Source organism: Marmota monax, unplaced genomic scaffold (assembly GCF_021218885.2).
Source record: "Marmota monax isolate L192 unplaced genomic scaffold, Marmota_monax_Labrador192_F-V1.1 WCK01_AAM20220418_F8-fsc00018, whole genome shotgun sequence".
Lineage (NCBI taxonomy): Eukaryota > Metazoa > Chordata > Mammalia > Rodentia > Sciuridae > Marmota > Marmota monax.
In genome coordinates, this window is record NW_026692201.1 from 15730507 (window position 1) to 15756054 (window position 25548).

The following is a 25548-nucleotide window of genomic DNA, read 5'->3' on the forward strand; positions in this document are numbered from 1 at the left end:
AAGTTACTATAATTAAATGGATGCAGGTAACTGTAAATTGCCTGCATAAACAAAATCCATGAAACGTAAAAATGATCCTTTTAGAAAACAATATTATATTAAAATGAATATATTATGAAGATTGCTAGTGAAGAGCAAAACTTCATGATTTAACCATTGTTTTGATTTTCTTATCCTCACCATCTGCTGATGCTAACTAGCAGTAGAATAGATAAGAAGACATGATTTACCTTTTGTTATCTGTCTATATAATGGGTTTACAAGAGCTGTAAACCATTTCCAATGTACTTGAATTCTTCATATTGTTTACAGGAATAAGAAATCAATCCGTTAGATGCTCATGACAAAACAAAACTAAAAATCAACTTCTATGAATAGATTGCATATAGCTTAAATGCCAAACAGGGCCAATATGATATACAGTGTCTTCCAGTGAATCATACCTGTATCTTTCCACATGGTTTTAGAATTAGGGCAGTATTGTTATTTCATGATTTTCACTTCTGACATAAACAAGAACCACAATAATTAGTAATAAGCACAATAATTACTGATTTTTACAGGGGGAAAAATCTGAGAAAGAAATATAGAAATGATAATTTAAGAAATGGATAGGAGCATTATCTATTACCTGCATACAAAATGATTTAGAGTGCACTGAGAGCAGCCTTTTGTAGCTATAAAAGAACCATGCTCTCTAGTCAGAGATCAAAGTTTTAGTCCATGTCATGTCTAAGCTTCAGATTCCCTGGCTGCAAGACGTACAGAAGCAGACAATAAATAGACATCACTGGCATGGGTTTATGGAGTAGTTATAATCAACATTTTTGGCCAGATATTATATATAGCAGCTCTGGCGCAAAAAGTAATTTGCTACTTGAGAGATGACAAATTTATCAGTAAGTATATCCTAAATACAAAGATGAATAAAACTTTATCTCTGCACCCCAAAGAGCTTAAATTTTGCCAAAGTGGGAAAGATGCCACTTTTAATATTAATTTTAGTGCCACACAGAAACTAGTGAACATCATAAAGTCCTCTAAAAGTCAAATATGGGAAGGCTATCTCTACTGGGAAACACCTCATGGAGGACATACTTCATTTCCCAGGTCTCTCTCATTTAAGTTAGGACATTTATTACAATTTACTCACTTGCTTCAATATAATTCAACAATGATAGAATATCTATTATGTTACAGACTCATTCAGATCAGAAAAAAAACAAAGATGAATAAGTTACAGTCTACAAGCTTGAGGAGTTTACAATCTAATGTGGACAAAGAACAATTTACATTTATACAGCGCTTCGGTTTTACAGTGCTATTGCACATATATCATTTCATTCATCCTTGAGAACTGTAGTTACTAAAATCACAAAAGTTGCCATTCTTCCTACTGTGATATGAAAAAAAGGACTGCAATGAATCATAACTGTCTTCAGTTGAGTCTTTAGGGTTTTAATTTTGTGTTTCAGAGAACTGAGACTCACTCTAATTTTCCTATTTATGTGACTGAACTGACCCATTCTAGAACCCCAAGGTGTTCTATGTGCAGGAACGGAGCCCCATGGGTCACTCCACCAAGGGCTTAGGCTCCAGCGCTGTTCTTGCTGGAGAAACCTGATGAACAATACAAATTTTAAAAAGGAGCTCTGGAACTCTCTCTCCGGCTTAGTTTATTTCTTAATTGTTGTTAGAAAATCTTGGAACTTGAAAGAGTCTTAGTAAATGCTATATAAAATAATTTGAAATATATCCTACATTGAAGTTTATTTTCTGAAAGAATCTGAAGTATCATTATCTCCAAAACAAATTACTTCATGTTTCAAATAAGCATCATTATAGTTTTTAAGACAGTTCTACACATAGTAATAAGATGACACATTTCTTTTAATAATTTTGCATAAATTTTTCTCAACTCCTCACAGATTCTTTTTCTAATAGCAAAGAATAAAATACATAGTTAGGCTGATAAATGATTTAAAAGGCAGCGAATAAAGTAATGCATGACTTTTCATTCCCTTTCTTCAGATTCCCTGCATAGCTGAATGTGTGTTCAAGTCCAGGTGGTATAGAGAAAAACATTCAAAGCAAGATTTTAAAAACAAGAAGTTTAATAAAACACCACCAACAAAAATTTACATACACAAAGTATTGCTTTTTGACTCACAAAAATATTCAGCAAAATACTCTTTTCCTATTAACTTAATTTCAGTAAATTTAGACATTTCTTGATAATAAAATCCAACTTGTGAATATCAAATTCAAATGAACTGAATGCATACCTCTCCACCCCTATGGAATTGAAATCTTCCTCATCCGTCCCCTACTTCCTTACATATGCAAATCATCTCATGATGAACCTCCTGCAATAGAGTTTCTAAGTTTAAGCCCCTTGATCTTTTTCTTCACCTCTCTCTATTCATGTGTAGTATCCACCTATAATGTGTTCAAGATACCTTCCCAGACACTTCAGCAGACCCCAACATGAGAAAGAATCTAAAGAGATGAGAAGGAAGAGAGTGGCGGAACTTATTTGCCCCTTCATTTAATAAGTATGTATTAGCCACGTTCCTGGCAGTTTTGTAACTCCAAGTCTGTCTGGGACATTCTGGAGGAGATGGCCCAGTAAGAGTTAATTAGGGAATAGGCGAGGCAGCAGGGTGTCGCTGACAGGCTTGGAGTTTGAAGTCCAACTGCCTGAGACTTAATGCTAGTTTACTTCCATCCTTCTCAGGCGTTCTCATACATGCACGCATCATTATCAATCCCCTTCTCTCCTCTTTGGTTTTGGCTCAGCTATCCCTTGGGGAAATATCTTTTTCATATGTTCCACATGTCAGCTAAAGATAACTAATAAACATTTAGAGTGATGCTTATTATATATCTGCATTAAGCTACAGCAAAAGCTATTTCTAAAGAAACTATTAACTAAGAATGCTTGAAGCTTTCAGCAGTAGTCCTCAACCTCCAGTAAATATTTTAATCACCTGAATATCATGTGGCAAGTTCTTCCCAGGAACATGCTAATGAAAAATCTGTACTTTGAAGGAGCAGTGCAAACCATTCTAAGGCCCGTACATGCTAAATTACACTTCAAAAATTGAGAAATAGTTTCATTTCCACAATCATTCCACCTGTCTTGCCAGAGGACTTTGGCTAACAGCGTCAATGAAGGAAACCTTCAACAACTTGATTCAGTATTTGTATTAGCACCTGTGTGGCTCTCTACTATTTTTAAAGTTTTTATTTGGGGCATACAGTGGGGTTTTGTTGGCTCATGAGATAACAATCATTTGGGGAAAAAAAACGGTTCCCATGAAAACTAAATTCCAGACATTAATTCTAAAACAGATATTTGGGAAACAAATTAATTATAAATTGGGGTAAAGTATTTCCAGAATCCACACATAGAACAGATTGGGCTTTTTATTTCCTAGTTATCAAGAATATAGAACCAGAATGCAAGAAAAACCAAGGAGAATGCCATTTAACACAAGAAAGTTCCTGTGTTAAGTAATTAAGAATGCAGTGTTCTAGAACAGAAAGAAAGCATTTATTTTTTTTTTTCATTCTCCTGCATAATATCCCAGTTCAGTTAATAACAGACAGACTATTATATAACCAGTGCTACCTCATCCTATGAGAAACCAATAATTTGGAAACAACACTGATGACTAGTCATAAACACTGGGAAGTTACTCTCAAAAAGAAAAACTTCTTTTTGCAGATATGTTGTAGTCAAGCTAATGGCTACAAACCAGGCCTTCAGCTGCAAACATATTTGCTCCTTTAGGAGCAAGTTCAAACATCCCCCTCCCCATGGGAGTGAATTCAGTAAAGATCAACAACAGCGAGAAACACTTTTTTTGTCTTTTGAGAACAGAATGAATACATAGGATGCTATAATAGACATTGATATTTTCTTTACACAACTTGGCAAATTTCCGTAGAGCAGTCAATGATAAAGTTCCTTAAACCCTACAGGTCTTACAATTTTATTAAATCATTTTTTGCAAGTAGGAAAAAGTATAAATTTCTTTATGTAATGGAAATAAGTTTCATTTTTATGGCCAATTCAACATTTTAATAATGACTAGAAACACCAGTGAAACACTACATTCTGCAGGTAGTAAAGAAGTGCAATGCAATGGTTTCTTTTACATAATGGAAATCACATGCATTTTATAGTAGGTTTGCCATTCTAATAATGATGGGACGTGCCAATGGAATGAATGAGGTACCTCTCAATTTTATTCTACTTTTCCTGTGGCTGGAAAAAAACAATAGAGCCACTTCAAATGTGGACAGATGAATAAATGAATATACTACTGCTTTATAGGTTCCTTTTCTTTTTCCTTTTTAAAGATAAGTTAGGCCTTTGTCCTTAGAAGAGGATGGCTAGTCACTTGGCTGAGTAGCCCATTCCCTGTTTCCTTTAACATTTCTCTGCACTAGCATCATAAAACAAAACAAAATGCATTCTTTTGTTTTTAGAAACTGTCTTTTTTTTTTTTTTGCATTAAAATATGCCATCCTCCAGAGAATACCTCTCAGACACAGCCTTAGGTCATGTCTGTGAGCCACTGCAGTCCTGCTGGGGTGATCAGACTTGTTGGCAGAGCAGGCCTGCTCAGCCAAGTTGGGCAGCCACGATCTGGAAGCACTGGCCCCACCACATGCGTGACAACAAGATGATCCACAGCAATCCTGCAAGACTACATTTTAAGTAGAGCTTCCAATTTGCTGTGTTTGGCATGACCTAATTTTGGCTCAAAAGGTACATTCTCCCCATCCCCTTCTGGGTTTCACTGACTATACATTAGAGAAAAAAAAATTATGTTCTTAAATAGATTCTTACTCTTCCCTTTCTTAAAGAAATTTAGGGAATTTAACAACTGTTGGCCTTTGGCTAATACCCAAACTAAAGTCTTTTTCCAACTTCGCCTACATCTTGACCCCTCATGCCAAATATTTTAGGCAGTCTATTTATAAAGTTCATCACTTCCCCTGTTACTTCATCTTTAAAAATGTCAATAATTTAATAATTGGAATGATGCAGCTGGTCTCTTAAACTGGGTATAGGAATAATCTCTGGAAGAGAAAATTTTCCTGTTATAAAGTAAAGGAATCAACTTATTCTTATTTCACTAGTTAGAAGGTAAGTAATTCTAAGTGAAATACATTTATTTCACCTTAATGTTCAAAGATATCTCAAAACTTAAAGAGATTTTAGATGCTTTTAGCAAGATGATACATTTGAACTACTTTGGACCTTTGTTTTTTAAAGGCTGACAGACAGACCTCTCACAGACCAATGATATCAGAATCACAGAAGCCGGTTTCCTGGTACCATTATTTAAAAACTAAATTCAAATATGTAGGAAGATCTGAAATTCACTGTATTTAACTCAATTAAAAATATAACACACCAATACAGATATATTTGTTGCAACATCTTACTTCAGTGGTACATGTCCTTGAAATTTATTAGTCTGTTCATTTACAGTTTGATTCACCTGAAGGAGCTTTTCAGCTACTGCCTGAGACAAAAGGAAAAATCTGTCAGGATAACCTCACTGATTCTCAACAAATGCATAAGTTACACGGTCACAGAAAGCACTGCCTTTTCTACAGAACCAATCTTGGGTGTTTAGGGGGCTTAAAAACCAATTGTCTTCACCTGGATCAGAAGAAATCTTTGGACAGTTTCCAATATTAATTATGAAAAAACTCATTGTATTATATATTTACTGACTTGTAAATATGTATTTACTGCCCTATAAATCTCTAATACACTAATTGAATTTCATGCTATACACTTAATATATTGAAGGTGACAATTTTCTAATTGCTTATGTGATGTTAATGTATTATCTATTTGAGATCATATTCACTACATTGTAAGACTTCCAAAAAAGTCAGCCCAGTACATTAAAGTTCTCTGTTTTTCATAACTGATCTAATTCTGTACTTTAATCACTAGGAAATAATATTATCAAGCAGTGCAACCTAGTTCCCCTTCTCCCTTCTAATATGTAAATGCACTTATTTCGTTAAGAATCTGGTTTGTGGAGGCAACATTGTCTAGCAGCTGAAACAGACTGGAATTTTATGTACAGACTTGGAATTTTGTTCCCTTACATAACTGAGACTATCAGACTATCATCACCTCACCTCCGGCACATAGAGCTGAATGTATTTGTTTTAAGGTAATGCTTCCTGTGAAATAATAAAACATTTAAAGATGTAACTTGTAGGATTAGAACTTATATGTCCTTTTTATGGCTTCCTTTTTCTGTCTCCCAACACATACATATGTACACACACACACACACACACTCTAATTAACTTGTGTGTGTGTGTGTGTGTGTGTGTGTGGTATGTGTACTTTGTATCCTTGTTTGGTAACATGGAATAAGCAGGTCCAGTTTCTCAGATTCTCTGTGCTTTATAAGATTAGGATTTGCTATGAATTATGAACTTATTCTCTTCTACTAGAGTACCTATAACAGAGTTCTTTAAAATACACAAGGTTTTTTCCTAATGATAAGACACCCCTCGAGGACTTCTATTTATTTGTTTTTTTAGAACAAAAAAAAAAAAAGGAGACATACCAGTTGAAGTTTTTTTTCTTTTAATACTTTTTGTAGAAGATAAAAGTTGAGTCCCTGTTACAGAAAGTATTCTTGGGGCATCTCCCTGTTGGTGCTCTTCTCTCTTATTCACAACTTGTTCTATATCCTTTGTCAAAATACTGGACTGCAGAGGAGGACCTGGCTAAGGCCATCCTTCCTTTCAGCTGTGTCTAGGAAATAGGGCATGAGGGGGAGTGCAGGAGGAGCTAGTCCTCAGAGCTACCTTGCAATCCACAACAGCGAGGTTTGGGTGGCATACCAGAGAATGGAAAGGGGATTAGCTCAGCGTGTCCTATTTTGGGGTTCATCTTCACAGTTTCAATTGCAGCCCCCAATTCCAACAGAACCTAGGCAAGGCTTAGGCTGCTTCTCCAAATGGGAAAGCATAGCTGAGAATATGGCAGGTCTATTATGCTTTTGGAGGTGCGCTTGTCCCCCAGATGCCTTGTTCCAAAACACTGCCAGGATTTGGCTCATCATTTAAAATTCCTCTAGGTGTCCCGTCCTCATTGAAGACTGACCTGGCCAGTCATCCTCAGAAAAAGTTGATGATTACATCACTTCACTCTCAATATGCCTGTAGTGTATACTGATCACATCACCTGTATGACTGCACATAGCCTATTCATCTCCTTTATTAGATGGATTTCCTCAGGGGCAGGAAAGCACCCTTGCATCTCTAATGCTAGCAACCTCCCACACTAAAGACCTATTAAATCTTAGACTGATGAATTAGTAAGTTTACAGTCTGTATTTGAAGGGAAGTCTTGAATACTAGTAATAGATATTATAAGGGCAGAGTCACAGGTAGTCTTCAAGTTATGTTTGTTTCTCTAACTTTTTCTTTTTTGTGATGCTGGGGATTGAATTGAACCCAGAGCTATATCCCCAGTTCTTTTTTATTTTATTTTGAGATAGGGTCTCACTAAATTGCCCAGGCCGGTCTCAAACTTCTGGTTCTCCTGCCTCAAAATTCTAAGCAGCTGTGATTACAACTGTGTGCCACTGTGCCTGGCTATTTCTATCACTTTCAGAATGCATGCTCAAGTTCAAGATTCACATTTAGCCTTTTAACTTAATTTTCAATGAAGGCTTTACATTAAGAGAGAAATCGCAAAGCCCAGATGGTAGACCAGTTAAATCTGAATCTGGAGGTGGGACCTATCCAGGACTGCGAACACAGGATCTGAACTAACTTTACAAAGAAAACCCCATGTTTTATACTTATGACCTTGTTACTTAGCATACACCTAAGATCAATTACTGCTCACAGTGTTTGAATGGCCTCTGTTTGTTAGTTGATTTTAGTTCTTATGTGATTAAATTTTTCGAAAAGGTTTTTGAAATACAATATTAGCCACATCACAATCCTCTTTCAGAAATATTCCTAATAAATTTATGTAATTATCTTTTATAGAATTAACCAACATCTATAACTTCCTCCTTAGGTTTTGGGTAACTCAGGCCTTTATAGTAAATATTTATTTCCTGTATATTTAGAATCAAATGAGAACTAAATATAAATTCAATGTTTTATAGAGTCTTAAGTGTGTGCTTTAGTTCTTAAGAGTTGGAAGTTTCCAAAGAAAGGGAATTCATACAACTGTAGTCAAAATCACATTAGGAAGTAGACATAAATGGTCTTAGTGGTTTCATTAGAAAGAGAAGAGGGAGTGCTGAGCACTACCAGAGGCACTTCATATTGCACAAAGCACACCAAAACTTCTTTGCAAGTGAGCACCATGAAGTATATGGAGGCCATTTATCACTGTGGCCAATTAATTTCAAATAACACATTGAATATCCAAATCTTCAAATCACATTTCTAATAAAGCATTTTTAAATACAGAGAACATATATTATTTTGGTATTTGCATGGTAATCCAAACAAGCATTTCATTTGCTTCAACAGTGAAACAAAGCGGAACCAAATGTAGTTACTAATATGAACTGTGGAAATTTGGCAAGGAAACCATGACATTAAAAATATGGTAGCTATTAATTCTGAAGTCCAAAGTTTATAAATTTGGTAATTCAGAAATATATGAGTCCTATTTGACCTATGCCAGCCTCTCTGTCCTCATTTCTAGTTAAGAGCATGGTAATACTTCTGTGAAAAAAACAAGGAAATTGTTTATTAGAGGAAAGAAAGTTCACATTGCTTCTCATAGTGAAAATTTTAAAAATGATCCTTTTCCCTTTTTAAAAGGTCTTTTACTAAGCCCAGAAATATTCAGTTAAAAACTTAAAAAGCATGCATTTGGTGAACAAACTTGATAAAATATTTCCTAGTTTTAACATATAAAATGTACATGTTCTATCTTGTCACTATTTCATGTCCACCTCTGGTTTTAAGATTTTGGTTTTTTGTTTCCTTTTGGAACTACAAAAAATGTTGAAAGGTGTGCTTGAATTCAAATTATCTACAATATCCATCTGCACTAACTATATTAATTGAATAATTCCTAAATCCATTTAATATCCATTTATAGACTCTGTCAAAAAGCTCACATTCTTAAATAAAAACCATATAAATTACTATGATTCTTGCAAGTTAACGTTAAAAAATTACAACAGCTCAAGAAATGAGAAGCTAAGTGGGGGTCACTAAACAATGATGACAAAGCTAGATGTTTGCATTTTAATCAAGGCTAATATTATAACTAGAAAAATAAATTTTCACAAATAGTGATAAGACATTGCTTGCAAAAAGAAGATCTATCAAAGAGTTGATAAAATACATTTTTCCCCTCCAGATTAACAACAAAGAACATATCATAGACCAAGAGTTAATTTGCTTTTCTTTAGAATCATACAAATATATTTATATAAGCATAGTTAAAAAGTCATTCAGTGATTATTGAGTAATTTTATCCTAGAAGCTGGGCAAAATTAAGATTCAGTAGTTGATTCTTTCCTTTCCCTTATCTTCTATATGTGATAACGTGTGTGAGATTTGGGCTTAGTGAGTAAGAAAGTGGAATATGAAGACTATCTGGGTTGAGCTTCTCCTGTTGCCACTGAGTACATGGCCTTAGACAAGTTATTCTTTTAATTTTTGCCTCAGTTTTTTCATCTGTAAAATGGAGCTTTTGATGAATAAATGAGTTAATGCATATAAAGCTTTAAGCCCTCACAACATTGTGAAGTGTACGGTTAAGTTCTCAAAAATGTTTGCTGTGATTTTTGACTACCTAAGAGTAATTATACTTAACAGCACTTTCAAATGAATAAAAGAAGCTTTTTACATATATCATAAAAGTTACCAGAATTACTGGAGATATCTGGAGTAGTGACAATGGAGGAAAGTAAAAGTGGAATTCCTAAGTCATAGTTGAAAGTATCAATTATATTTATAGAAGATCAGTCCTACTTCCAACCACCAAGCCAGCAAGAACCAAAAACCAACTGGTCAACATATGTCGGTGCAGATGGAAAAAGAAGACAACTGTCTTTAAATTCTCTAAAGAAAGCGGAGTGGAGAGCCTTCTGGTCACTGCAGTCCAACCTATCATTATGCATGCAGAGGAGTCTTTGATGGGTTTCTTAGTCTATGAATAATACATATTTTAGGGAAAACTTCACAGAAAGAATCTATCTTTGCTCCAAAGAGACCCATGACTAAGCAAAGCAAAGAGGAGCATCACCTCCTAACCATAAAGAACGCTGGTCCCCAGGTCTCCACTATGTTGGAAATCAAGGCAACTTATTAATTCCCAGAAAGTATTTTTGAGACAAAATGGCTCCAAAGTTCATCTCTTAGAGAACAAGAAAAAAAATTTTTAATTAAAAAATAAAGGTAGAAGATAAACCTGAATTTTCTCTATAAGGTATCATTAAATAAAAGAGTGTACTTTTTTAAAAGACCTGGTATCTATAAGTGTTTCACAAGGTAAAGCGTATTTGTCAATATTCAAGTTCTATGAATCTTACTAAAAGGAATAAGTTTTTATGGTCTTAATGAAATTGAAGATTACATTTACAGTTTTGAGTGATATACTTCAGAGATTAGTAATTTAGAACAGGTATAACTAAGTTTGCCCAAGGAGTTTTCACTTGAAATGATCTTATGTATAAAGGGTACCACAATTGAAGAGTCTAGTGATTCTCCATGTCCACGTGACCCCTTCCTCAATACTGGCAGGAGATGGCAAGGGTCAGTCCATCCTCTTGGAACACATTACAGTTCTATTCCAGCACCAGCACTAATAGTTAAGGGAAAAGGAGACTGTGACATCCCATAGGATTTGGTCCGAATGTCTTATTAGTTTACCTGTGTCTCTTGGCCTTTTATGCCAAGAACAAACATTTGGGATCTGCAAAAACTAAGCGATTCAAGTGCCTATTAATAGTTTAAAAGTAAAGTTACATAAAAACATTAAAAAATCAATAAATTTATTATTAAATGTCAGAAAGAAAAAGTGGCCTTCATAATATCTTTTAAGACTTATCCTGAGTCTATGTGCCACGTTCCTTTAATCAAGAACATGATAAAAGCAAGTTAAGATAGACATATGCATTAAAATATTTCAAGTATAATGAATAAGGATTTCTTTTTCTTTAAGAATTAAGGAAACTTAGTATTAACAATCATGTGTTTCATCTCTCGACAGATAATGTAGCAATTAATCTATATGGTGTGACAACTGTGCCAATGAATTGCAGCCGTAGATTATTTTCTTGCTACACTATGCAGAGTAGTCTTTGAAAAAGTCCTATTTGTATCACTTGAGTTGTATGTGAAACTATCAGTTTCATAATCAGAAAAATTTGTCACACATTATGCCTCAAATATACTTCATGAATTTTTTTGTACAGAAAACTAAAACTAATTTTCCTAAATAAATATGTATTATATTAATGTTTAATTTGTATGTTATCACTCCCTAATATATTTTCTTAATCTGCATTTTTTACTCATGCGAATTCTAACTTTGAGTAAAGAAAGTTTGATTTTCCTAAATTTTATTTTGAGTAATCTAAGTAAAAAATCATTTTAAAAACCTAAAATTAGCATCTAAGTACCCTTTAAAAAGCCTTTAATTCTGAGAGGTGTTTAAACACCATGAACTGAACATAAAATATAAATGTGTCCAGTAACTATCTGCATGTGGATACATATGTGGTTTGTGTACCTACTTAAAATTCTACTAAATTATTAAGTTCATTAATTTGGGAATGAATGCAACTTCCATTACTCAAGTTTTAAAAAATTTAGATAAAAACAAAAAAATTACTGTCTATGAAGAACACAACATAAATCTGAAATTTTTATTATGATGGGACTAGAGAAATCTTAATGAACAAAAATATAATAAACAAATCTATATTTACCTATTATGCTTTGAACACATACAAAAGAAAAATGTCACAATGCTTTGTGAAAGTACAGTTTATCAAGTGTCTATAGAGGATAAGAATGTATGATAGTTTAGCTACTTTTAGTTTGACTTAATGTTATCGAAGACTTGAGGAAAATCATATTATCTATCAGGTCAAATGATTGATATTTATGACCATACTCTAAATATTACATCATAAATTTTTTAAACAAAACTTCGATTTAAGTAATAAAGTAGGTTTAATTTTGACATCAAGATAGACAATTAATTCTGCAGTAAATTTCATAATTGGAAATTTGATGATTTATCAAAAAATATTTGATTTCTGTTAAACATTCCTATAAGAATATACTATTGAATTTAATTATAACATGTTCCACGATGAAAGACATTTGTGGACTTTTAAATTTTTATTTTGAATGAAAAGTAAACATTTGGTCAAAAACCTTTGGAAGAAAGCTTTTCGTTTACGAATATTATAAAAGTTTCTTAGAAATCTCTTAGAGGCTGAGTACAATGAAACTAGGGCAATGCATATATTCTCAGTTACTCTTTAAAAAAAACCTGTAAAAGTGACTATAGTGGCATGTTCTGACACATTCTTTTCATAAACCGAACCCTGTTAGTGACAGCAGAACAGATTGTGTGCATCTGCTGGGAATGAGCCAGATGACAGTGGAAAAATGCACATGGATACCTTGGCACAGCAAATAAAAAATGGAGAAAAAAAAGACCTGGAAGAGAAAGTGCTCAACTTTAATTGAAACATTCTTTCCAACATGATGAACAACATCCAACCACCTCTTGTAGCTTGTCAATTTTACATATAAGAATGTGTTTTAAAGGGATCTTTTGTAAATTAAGGCTGTTTTGTCCTCTTTCAGCATTAAATATTGACTCCGGTTTTGGATTATTTCTTCAAATTATGGCAAATGTAATAAGCATTAGGGTAGAAAAAGAAGCCAAACCACTCTACCACAGTCTGGTATACGAACACTAAACTTTTAAAACCCTTTCAGGTTCAAGTCAAATTTTACATATCTGGGTTAAGTTTTTGAATTATGTGGGTATTACACTGCCAAGTACCCAAGATTCAAATACACCCAAGTACCCACAATTCAAATATTCTGCAAATGTAACTTTTGTAAATGGTGCCTGCACTCAATAGTGCAATGGTATTTTATGCTGATCAACCACAGTATTGTTTAAACAGTTGGCTCAATAGCAGTAGAGAGGTCCATACATAAAAAAATAAATGTGTTTCTATAAATCATATCAGGAAGTTCTCTTGGATGCTCTGATTACAATGAAAATTTATTCTATACAGTATACAATGCAAATTTTAAACTAGAGATGAAGTTGTTTAATAGATTAGTAGTCTGACTGAAGCAGCTGCAGTCAAAAAAAAAAATCTGGTGATTAACAGCCATTTTCCAGTAATCATAACCCTGGAAAGGGCTACTAAGTAGGGGGAGGGGGTTGCAGATGGGAATAATTCTCTAAGCCCATGTGCCTTAGAGGGCTCCATCATCTTCATGCGGACTTATTATTATTATTATTATTTTTAAATTAAAGCTTTTAGAGGCATCCTTGATTGCAGTGTTGGGAACTGTCCATGCTGTTTTACCACAGGGAAGTCCACTCTGCAAGTATTCCTTGCGCTTAGCACTCTTTATCCAGGCATTAAAACAGGGTTAGAAAAGAAAGCTGAAATACAAGGTGCACACCAGAGGGGCATTATTCAAAAGCATGAGAACAATCTGAAGCAGTCACAACTCCCCAGGCCGTATAAACGAGGCAGGCCTCCTCAACATTACCTGTCATGAAAAATATGATTTTTTTGAGAAATTAAGTGGATATAAAAACTGAACAAAAGAGTGGTAAACAGTTTCTGACAACAGAAATATTCCCATTTCATCCACATTTTACCTAAGTGTGTTTGTGTTATCAAAAGCTATACTTCTTAGGTAAAATTCTGCATTTTCTATACATTTCTTCTCACATGGATGAAAATATTCAAAACACATCTTGTAGATAATGAACAATCCCTCAAATCTGGACATAAAAAAGAGTAGGAGTGACACTTATTTATTTTTTTAATTATTCAAATAAAATGCATTTATCTTTTTGGGTAAACACAACTCACTTATTTATTCGACAAATTCTATGGAATACCTATTATGCAAGAGCGCTTGAAAAGGATGAGTAAAATGACACTCATTCTTCATAAATTAATTCTATCTCCATACCAAGCTGAAATTTTGCAATAAGAAAAATAAAAAAGGAACACTAAAGTATCTGTCAGAAGTGGGTAATACTAATAAAAACAATCCTAGAGTATCATTTTTTAAAATTTTTTTTTTAGTTGTAGATGGATACAGTGTCTTTATTTTGTTTATTTTTACTTGGTGCTGAGGATTGAATCCAGTGCCTCAAACATCCAAGGCAAGTGCTGGACTGCTAAGCCACAACCCCAGCCCCATCCTAGAGTATTGTTTGGAGACTGTTTTCACAAATATCTAATGACTCTTCCTCCAAACTGAACTTTTATTAAAACTATTATTATTAAGCAATAACCTATCTGGAATTCAGAATTTTCAACAGATGACTTTTAAAACTCATGGATGAAAATATTTTGTTTCTTTGGTTCCATATCTAATTCTAAAAATAATATTTAATAACATCTAATCTATGAAAGCGTTTGATTTTCTTGGAGAAACAAGTATACTGTACTCAACAGTCATTAGAATTGACCTAGCAAAGAATCAGAATTAGATACTTGCCCTGAAAATGACCCAATTTTAATAATCTGAAAGTATTAATGAAAAAAAAAAGTTCAAAATAATTATCCCAATAGACATTTCTAAGTGATCATCATTAGCAGAAAGAAAAATAATTAAATATAGTATGGCATTATAATACTCAAATAATTACTGAAAACTTACTATGTGTTTTCATTATGCTTCTGAATGTATTTTATCTTTAAAAATTCCCTAAGTGGATGCTATCTTATCCCCATTTTACAGATGCTGGAACTGAGGCTTTGCGGCGGCTAAATAACATGCCTAAAACCACCAAACATTAGATAGTAAGCTGGCTTTTGAACCGAGTTTTGGCAGTTGCTCTTAATCACTACCCTCTATTGTTTAGGGGCACATTTGTCTAATAGCACATGTGTATAATCAAAAAGCTGAAGTTAAGTGCGGCAATACGGTCTTCAAGTACTGTTTGTTTAAATGATTCTCTTTCTCTTGCATTCCTCCTCATCTTCTCATGCTTTGTGTCTTTCATGTCTATGTGTTCTCTCCTGCCGTGTGTGTACACACACACACACACACACACACACACACACCTTGGAGCTTTGACCCAGTGCTTTATGATAAAGCATCGCAAAAGCCACAATTTCGTTCCACTTGTCCAATAACTGTACTACCTCCTGAGCGCTCAAGATGCTCTATAGTTTTGCTGAGGCTATAACATCTACTGATTCTAAAGATGTCCACAGTTCCTTACAAAACAACTATCCATCCAATAGACCTTGCTTTTTCAAGATCGGTGCTCAGCTTTCTTTCATGACACGGTATTGGCTGTGATGAACCACATCAATCTCTCAAGAATGAGGAGATAAGAAGATAACACCTGAAACAATTCTGTGATCTCACATGTGCAGTCAAAACAAGTTAAAATTGCAGCTGTTTTTGCAAAACCAAATGCATGCACTCTGAAACAAGAAAAGAGTTCAGACAGCAGAGAATCCAAAAACAACAAAAATTGAAAAAAATAAAGTGAAGTCAAGAATTCTTTGATTTTTTTTTGAGCTATAAAATGATAGAAGGGGGAAAAATCACAGTACTCGCTCTAACTCAAGTAAGATCCAACAGTCCACCGGAGGGGCAATGCCGATTAATTTTGACCAAAGGGCCATCGGGAAACAAGCAATGGGTACTAAGTAACTCATGGACCCCTTTGGAAATCTACTAATGTCATTGTGGATTTTTTTTTTTTTTTGGTTTATGTAAGGGGAGAAAAATTCAAACATGAAAGAAAAGAAAAACATAGCAGAAATTATTCCCTTAATCTCTAACCTATACAAACTCTCAGGAGGCTTTCAATAAATACTAGAAGTGAATGAACAGATATTTTCTTTTTCAAGTAGTCAAGTTTGTTAACCTTCATTTAGTTAAAAAAGATGATCCAGATGGAATTAGGTCTGCATTTATTCCTTTGTAGCATATTAATATTAATGGTTACAAAAGAAATTTTTACCTTTTATGGAGTAATTTTTTAGATCACATAAACCTTTACTCAGAAATCAATAGCTTAATAAGTTTGCCCAAATATGGATGGACATTAAGAACCTTATAGAAATAATTGTAATTTGTTAACATAGTTTAAAATTTCTAAAATTCTCAACCGGGGAATTACTTAGTAGGTAAACCCCTGAAAAAGTCATGTTTTAATCAGGTATGGTTTAATAATAATCATCAAGGTAGTTTAGTTTTTATTTAAAAATTTCTATCCAGGATACATTTTCAACAGTTGATAACCTGATAACAGGTCTGACAATGTTTATCAAAGGCTGGTGATTAAAACTATTCCAAAGAATACAAAAAAATAGATAAATTTCATACCATATTGTAAATTAAAGTATATATATATTTTTAAAGGTTTCATCTGAATTTTAAAATAGAATGTCTAATTTTCAAGGCAATAACTGTCAAAAATTATTGACTTATGTATGTTAATATATGCAAAAAATTCACTTTTTTCCCACTTGCTAATGGTCTTTGAGAAGGTGCTAGCTATAGGCATTTGCCCCTAACACCTACAGTAAGAATATGACCTTGTGATTACTTTCTTATAATCTGTCTTTTACATTTTTAAAGATCTGTGGTATTAATTTAAGATTTTATTGGTAAACATTTGCATCTACAGAAAAATAGTTCCTTGATATTTAAACAGTATTGAAATTATCTTCCTTATCTATTTTCAATAAAAATAAATTTCAATTATACTTAACTGTTGGTTTGATATAGCAAATTTTACAGAGGCAATTAATAATTGGTTTAGTACATTAGAACATTTATATCTTAGTCATACACTGTTAAATCAATAATTTAGCTTAAAAATAAAATTGGAACAAATATTTATTTCATAGTAACACTTTCTACTGAAGGCTCCCATTTAATACATTTTCAATGGAGAAGGCTAGTTTTAAAAAGGTGTGCTTGCAATAATCTGAGACTGCAACTCATACTAATCAGACTTCTGCTACTGATGGAAAGGAACCATGGTACCTACAAATTATTTTTAATAAGATTTTTTAAAAATCACATTGGTAAAAGTTGAAAATGTATCTGGCAATTAAAAGCTACTTTTACACATTTTTACCCCTATGTATTTCAAGAAGTGTAAGTTTTCAGGCTACAGTTCCAAAAGCAAGAAACATTAATGCAGATATTTAGAAGTTAATTTTGCCTGATATTAGGTTTTTGTATTACTTACACTGAATCTTCCAAATGAAAAACATAGATCATATCTGAACACTATAGTCTGCATTTTCTCTTTGTACTCTGTATTTTTACCTAATGGCCATTTAAGTGTGAATGTTTATCAATCAAGATTACTGCAGCACTAAAGTGTAGTGGAACATTCCTATTACCCAAGAAAAGTTAAATAAATAAATAAGCATACAATGTTAATCTGCATCACAAAATGACCTAATATATCAGAAATATAATGCACAGGGGCTTTGTTGAAAAGAAACTATTATTATTTTTATTATTGCAAACCCCAAAATTACAAATATTTAATTGGGCCTGCAGTGTTCTAGATGTGGGGGTTGGGAGGAAGTCTCATTTTCTATCTCATACCTATTGTTTTTTGCATTCTAAATTGCTATAGGGGATACATAAAATAAAACATACTGAATCCACTTTGCGATTAATATCTTAGTGATTTAAGAGGCAGAATTTTCAAGTTCAAAAAGGGAAAAATTCCTCTTTTCCTTTCCCAATTCTAGTGCCCAGGAAAAAGGCCCTCTGCTCCTTAGCCTACGCAAGGGGAAGAAAGGACATTACTTAGGGCTGAAATCACTACGAGACAGAAGAGGGGAAGTTTATGATGTGGCACCGTATCTGGTCTGCAGCCAGAAAGTTTTCCTTTTGTAGCTCTGCTTCCAGTACCTGCCCTGCATATTCAGGAATAAAAATACACCAACTGTTCTACCTCAGAAACTGTGGATGTTACAAAGAATTAAAAGAGTTTATTTTTCTTTCTTTATCCTGAGTTTAATTACTGTTTTTAAAAAAGAAAGAGCTGGAACTATAGTAACTGGAGGTTTTTTTGCCTTTTTTTTTTTCCCTTTTTAAACTCCTCAAACTACCTTCCCACAAAGCCATTTAAGTTAAATGGTACATTTACAGACTCACCTACATGAAGGATATAACTTAAAACATCTGCTTAGACACATATGTTCTGTTCCGATATAAAAAGTGTGGCAAAAATTTTAAAAATATAGGGCCATTATATTCTTAAAATATGTGTTCTTCTCTGTGTGTGTTCATTCATTAAAGAGATCTTTGACTGCAATTAGGTAGTCGGTCCTATAAAGGCTTCCTTGTGTGACCATGATTTCTAAAAATAAAATGCTCCAGTGAATATTTCTGCTAAATAATCACATCTTCAAAATTACTTTAAAAGAAATCCCAATCCCTGATGTGACATTAAGCAATAATAGCAGCTTTCCATAAGACTTTGTCGTATACCTTATATAGGGTCACCAATTAAATTAGAAGATACAATAAGATAAAATAAATAAGTCATGCTTACTCTATTAAGTAGTAGGCAAATTTCCTTATCTGCTCTAACTTATTTTTATTAGTGAATCTATTTTCTAATTTTTCAAATAAGCATATATAAGATGAAGCTGCCTATCATTAGGGTTCAGGGAAGGGGTACATTCTCTTGCTATCAATTTAACTAGCTGAAAAAAATCACGGATGTGTGAAAAAAAATACAAGGGTAGTTTTGGGCTATTTAAAAAAATACTTTACATTCTATCAAAGGACCATATCCACCACTTTTAGAATCCAAAATGCTAGACATTCATAATATCTGAGAATAATTTATATGAATTCTTTATGTGCATCTTATCTATGACAACAAGATATAAGAGGAAAACCAGACCATGCTCAGGATGCTATTCGGAAAAAAAGCAGGTTTTCACCAGGGACTGCCTCACAGATCAGTTCCTCCAGTCTCTAAAAAGAAGTTTAAGGTACTTTATTTAAATCATTGCTCAAAGACTTGCACTGTCATTCTACATGAATCGCAACCACTTGCAGGATGAACAACATTGCTCCATTCATTTCAAATTTGCAGCATTAAGAATTAATAAAGTCTCTATAATGTCTACATTATTAAAGAGTAATGATTCCTGCAGCAATCTGCCTGTAATAGGTTTACTGTCTTTATTGCTTGTAATGTCACCAATTTTCTTTATAATGCACTCAAAAGATTCTCTTCATGTGTACTTTGAACTTTGTTTACACTGGTTATGTCTCAAAAATAAATACAGAGATTTAACTTGGGCAATGGAATGACGATGTATAGCAAATACATTATAGTGATGACAAATTAATGTTACTCATATTATCAAATGAAACTAAACAATAGACTTATATAACATGTACATCAATTTCCATACTTAATAGGAATATGCATTTCTTTTTGCAGTGAGAATAATACCAGTGAGAATAATACCAAGGAAATTGGTATTATTGGGTCATCTTTTCCACAATGTTTTTGTTTAAAATGGTATTCTTTGTCATAAAATATTTTAAAATTATTTTTCTTGCACAGATATGCTACCTACATATCTTAAAAGAGAGGCTGGGAATAGAGTTTTACAGCATTATTTATTTTTTATTTCTTTATGTCTCAATATTATCTGTAAAAATGAAAATTACTACTAAATCCTATTGTGAGCTAAATCACAATTATTCAACAGCACTTTATAGTTATTTTATGCATGAACATGAAAAAACATTAAAAGTACAAAACTTTCATGAATATTTCTCAACGTTCAGTGTGAGATAAGTTACCAGTAAGCGCTGCCAAAAAAATAAAAAAAAAAACCTGATGGTTTCCTTTTCTCACTAACTATAATAGATCATTACAAATTATTTTCTTTCTCATGCTGCTATTCTCTTATGTACTGCATATTTGCTTCAACTCTCTAAGGGAAGAAATGTGGCTCTTGTGGGAAAGGCCCACCCCTTTCTACATGTTTGCTTCCTTGAACGAAAGGAACACACCCCCTTACATTCTTTGAAATGTGTCCAACAAGCATAGAATTGTAATAGCACTATATTATTGGCTAAATTAGAAAATTTTAAGTGATGTTCAAGTATTGTTAATATACTATGCATTTTTAATCAGGATAACTAAATGACACATACATAAGTAGTAGCAATGGTCTAACTTCAGTCTAGCATCTGTGCTTGGATGCTTAAAACATTTGTTAAGTGTTAATGGAAGAAAGTCATGAATGCTTTTGTGCACATGTGTGTTGTATGACAACTCAGGAAGAGGCCCAAGAATGTTACAAGTTTTGGAGTGCATCCTTTGAATTTAAGATCCATTAGAGGAATGGCCCATCTCTTTAATAAGCATGTTAAAGAAAAAAATATTTGGAAACTAAAGTAATCATCTTCCTAAGTATAATTAGAGAGCTGTCTGAAATTACAGAGGTGCAAGAATATCACAGGTACAGGGCAGAAAACGCACACTAAAGTTGGTGTCCACTTACTCCTATCTCATTAATGCAATTGTTTAAGTCATGAGAAATTATCTTCTAATAAGCCTTCCTTCCATTATGTAGAACTGTATACTCTCATCAAGTTTTTCTTTCTGTTCTTATTTTCTAATGAAGTGATGTACTCCATATTTGTAGAAATTTATCTTTCTTTTTGATTTTTCTAAACCCTCTTTTTCAACTTTAAATTAGAAATTTTCAAATGTAACTACGAAGAGTAGACAAAAAAATGTATCTCTTTTAAGACAGTTTAGTGTTTAAATGAAATGGTTGGATCCTTTGCAATTTGTTCATCGGGCATTGCAGGATCAACTCAGCTATGTATTTGCAGGGCCTACAAAATGGAAGCTCTTCTATTTTGTCTATATTTTTCACTAGAATAAGAGTGAATATAAACAGGGAATATATAAATTGGAACCAAAGGCAATAAACTTATTAAAACTTAGTAAGATATTGTTATGGTCAAAGAAAACCTGCGTGTGCCACAAATCCAAACAGATGAAACATCTCATTCACTAAAATTTCCTATCTTGTTATAATAATGCACAGAAAATTAAACACATAAATATTAATTTTATGTATCACAGAAGATGTAGGCAATGAAAATGCAATGTTTACATTTATGGGTGACTCATTAGTGTTTTATTGTGTGAAACACTAGGAGGCATCAGTTGGGTAAAAAAGGACTTCAATTTTAGAAGAAGCAAAAAATTACTGAAGAGTTGGATGTGTGAGAAGTTTGGGTTTTCAAAATGTTAATATGTAAACCAAAAATTTATTTTCTGCAATAAACCCTCAAAACATCATATTTTGTTGTGAAGAAAGATCTTCATATGACATTCATGAAATATATATGTATATTCATATGTATATATGTAACTTGATCAATAAACACTTATCTAGGTATATTTCAGATGCATGAATTCATAGTTACGTATTTACACATTTTGATGTATTTTGGTAACAGAAAATATAATGGATATTGACAATTATGCATTTTCTCCTCAATTTCTCAATACCATAAGTGTGTTTTATTACTGGCAAATTCTGTTTTTTTTCAACACCTCCTCCAAAAATGTTCAATGAATTTCAGTCTCATAATAACCACTTCATGTAACAGACAACTCTAAGTCTGTTCATGAAAAGTGATAGAACTTAAAATTTAAGCAATGAATAAAAAGGATGTTTTCTTTGACTGTACTATTGAAAGCCTATCATTTGAAAACTGAGTTTTCTACGGCTTGAATGGCTCTTCATAATGATGAAGCAACAGGGTCGCAGTATACTTATCTAGCAATCATTTAAAATTGGAGTATTTTTCCATTCTTCAACAATCAGCTTTTATCTTTGACCTATCAAAATAACACATGAACTGTGTAATCTACCTTTTGTAAGGTACACAGACTTTGTTGTTGCTCCTGGTTTTGTGAATTGCCTCTGTAATCTGGTTTGATTTCCTAAAGGTGACAGATCTCGGTGCAACAGTCAAGCTTTAGTGAGTGCAGGACAGTCCACAAGCCCATGAGCCCATGAGATTAAGGTACAGTGCTGAAGATGGGGATCATAATCACCTGTCCTTCCACACAGAGCTTAGCAGCTGAACATCAGTGATAAAAGCCTTTCATTGTGCCCAGACTATTACCATATGTGCGTAAAATGAATATGCACATTTTTATAAGCTTTAGATATTAGTTTGGGAGGCATTTTCTTAGAAGATATACTTTTGAAAAACAAGTAGAACTTTATTAATAATCTCTTTACATTCCACATAGTGACCCTAAATTGAATATTAAATTCTTCCGTGTTGCTTGGAATCATATTCAAAAAACCATGGTTCTCTGGTTTGATAAGTATTTCTTTGTTGTTGTGTAGCACAAGTACTGCTGCATGGATGTTTCCCCATTTTGGTCACTTTCTGAGATTGCATAGACTCAAAATATACTGCACATAGAGTTGGGAAATAAAACCACAAAAAACACTATAATAAATAGAACAAAGTTTTAAAAGATAAGGTTAACACATATCAAGGAATTAATCAGTGCAGTTGTTTATAAAAGAAATTCAAATACATAAATAATTTCTTAGAAAGATAGAGTTGTATTATGCAACTTATTGATTCAGTAAAGTGAGGGCCAAGAGAAAAAAATAATAGATACCTGAAAAACACAGAATATAATGCTTTTTCAGGATTCAATCTTGAATCATTAAAGAGTCCCTTTCTCTACTGGGCTAAATCATTACCCCCAAAATTTGCAAACTAAACCTGCTTACAAAGAATAGAAGCAAGGTGCAAAAAGTCCTTGTGATTTAAGTTTTATGTAGTTATTTAGTGTTAATGTGTTTCTATCCTGAAAAGTTAATGTTGTGATTTCACTTTAAAATATGACTAACTCAGGAAATATAGAAAACTAACTTATCATATATTCATTTGTTTTTAAATCTATAATCAACAAAATTAGTGTTTTATAAAAGTTCCACCTTAATATTATCTTTCAATATATTCCTCATGCATAGCTTTCAGGATGTAAACAGCATAATTAATGAATGAAGTATAATTCTTTAGAAAGAAGTCTGAAAAATATGACAAATATTCCAAAGTTGTGTAAATTAAATTAATAAAAATAGGTTTTTATGAATTTTAGTAAAACTTCAGTAAGACAACCACCAACTATTGTCTCTCTAACCTGACTGGAAACTAAATGTTAAACAAATGTTGTATTTAAAATGTGTTTTGATGAAAAGTTTTAGAATTGAGTTAGTAGGCTAATACATGTATTTTCCTACAAATACGGAAAAAATACACTCATTGATTTAAAAGATTATTTTTGCCCCTCTTGAGATGGGATGTTAGATAGGGACATCTTATTTTACTTATCAAAACTGACATTATTTTAGAAATTATATTAGGTGTTTTAGTTTCAAATTAGAGATTGTTGATCTATTTAAAGCTAAAATTGGTATGTGATACAAGGTTAAATGGGGTTTACAGGTGGTCACATTTCCATGTCCTACCAAGTCTCTAGGCATTGGAGTTATTATAGTCCACATAAGCATCTTTACTCTGCAACCACAATTCCATTGCAAGGTGCCAGTGAAAAAAGCGTCTGGTCACTTTTTTTTTTTTTTTTTTTGGATTGGCATAATGAGGTGACTGGAGTTTCTTCTATAGCAGTTAGAAAACACACGCAGTCAGTAAGCATTTCATAAGACAGATACTATTAGAGTTAGTATCATATTCACAATAGTAAAATGCACTTTGTGTCAAAGCAATTCTCCACTGAGGACTGGTTAAAGAACTGGCAGAAAGCCTAATTCTACTTATTATACTCTCAGCATTTACATATAAGGTATTTTATAAAAAAGACATCCATTCCTAAAATGTGAAGAAAAAAGGCTTTTTCCAAAGAACTGGACCTACAATAGACAGAAATGATTCAGATATAAAATTTCCTGTAAGAATTAATAGCCATGTTCTTGGTAGAAAATAATATTAACACTTAATCTAAATACTTGCATAATATGTAATAATATAGTAATGTGCCATGTCTATATAGGCTTCCTTTGTGCCCAACTTTATCACTGAGTTTAGTAACTTTCATCCAAAGTCCAGACAGAAGGCAACTGAAGTGACTTAACCTTGTTTGTTTTTAAATATCTATGTATTTCAATTTAATTTAATACATTTATACGCAATGTAGATGCTGAAATCTAAACATAAATTTTGAAATGTGTAGACTACTTTGACCAGGGTATTACTTTTTGTCCACACCAATTAAGAAGCCCTCCACCAAGCCAGCACTTTAGTGAGGGAAGGAGATGCACAAAGGTAGACTCTGACAGTCAGACAGCCATGCTGAAGCTTAAACTAATCCCAAGAATTAGTGGCTCAGAAGCATAACCTAGGGCAAATCAAAGTCTTTGGGGGGACTCATGGGAACATCTTTCCACAGTGAACTAACTGCTAAATCTTAAGGCATGTACTTCAAGGTCATAGAACATTCTGTGAAATATTAAAATCCTTCAGGCTCCACACTCTCCACCATATCAAACATGCTAATGACGTGAACAAACTTCATGAAACTTTAAACATATTGGTGTGACAGGAACGAGTCAGGAATGATTTCAATAACTGATGGCGAACGGATACGACTATCTAAAAAGTTACTTTTAGCAGCACACAAGGAAATCATGGAATCTAACGAAAAGAATACACAACCAGTCTCAACTTCAGCCTTCAAAAAAAAGGCACAGGGATAGACCCCGAGCCATGGAATATATTGATGCCGAATTCAGAGACAATACCCAGGCTATTTCTATTTTTTCAAGAAATGTCAGAGGTACTTACATGAAGGAAGACCCGATCAGATTAGTCCTTGGGATATTTTCCTTTCTTAAGAGAGAGAGAAAGAGAGAGAAAATAAATCTTTACTTCGTCCAGCCTTGAAGTGCTTCTCCACCTGATTCAAACATGCAGTCACGGCGACCCACACAGAACCTTCAAAGTCAATCCAATAGCAGCCCGAAGATGTCTGGGTGTACGCGTGTGCTCAAGTGTCTGTGACTGCGAGCAGAGAGAGGCAGAGAGCTGGAGACGATGTGTGCGTGTGTGCGCGCGCGAAGGGAGCGCGCGTCGGGGGGAGGCGCGCGCGGGGTCGCGCATTCGCGCGCGCCAAGGCCGCTCGGAAGAAGAGGAGGAGGAGGAGGAGGAGGAAGGCGGAGGAAGAGGAGGAGGAGGAGGAGAAAGTGGCTC

At 33.5% G+C, this 25548-nt stretch overlaps 1 protein-coding gene across 14 annotated transcripts in view; it reads right to left on the bottom strand.

Annotated features, from left to right (window-relative positions):
- Positions 1–25548, bottom strand: part of Mef2c (myocyte enhancer factor 2C) — a 143718-nt gene extending 118170 nt beyond the window's left edge. For 2 of the 14 annotated variants that reach the window (XM_058574532.1, XM_058574530.1), the window contains exon 1: positions 25144–25451. The gene's annotated coding sequence lies outside the window, so the exon portion shown is untranslated. Of the gene's footprint in view, positions 1–25143 lie in introns of all 14 variants that reach the window. The other 12 variants (XM_058574537.1, XM_058574533.1, XM_058574549.1 and 9 more) reach the window with 12 other exon arrangements.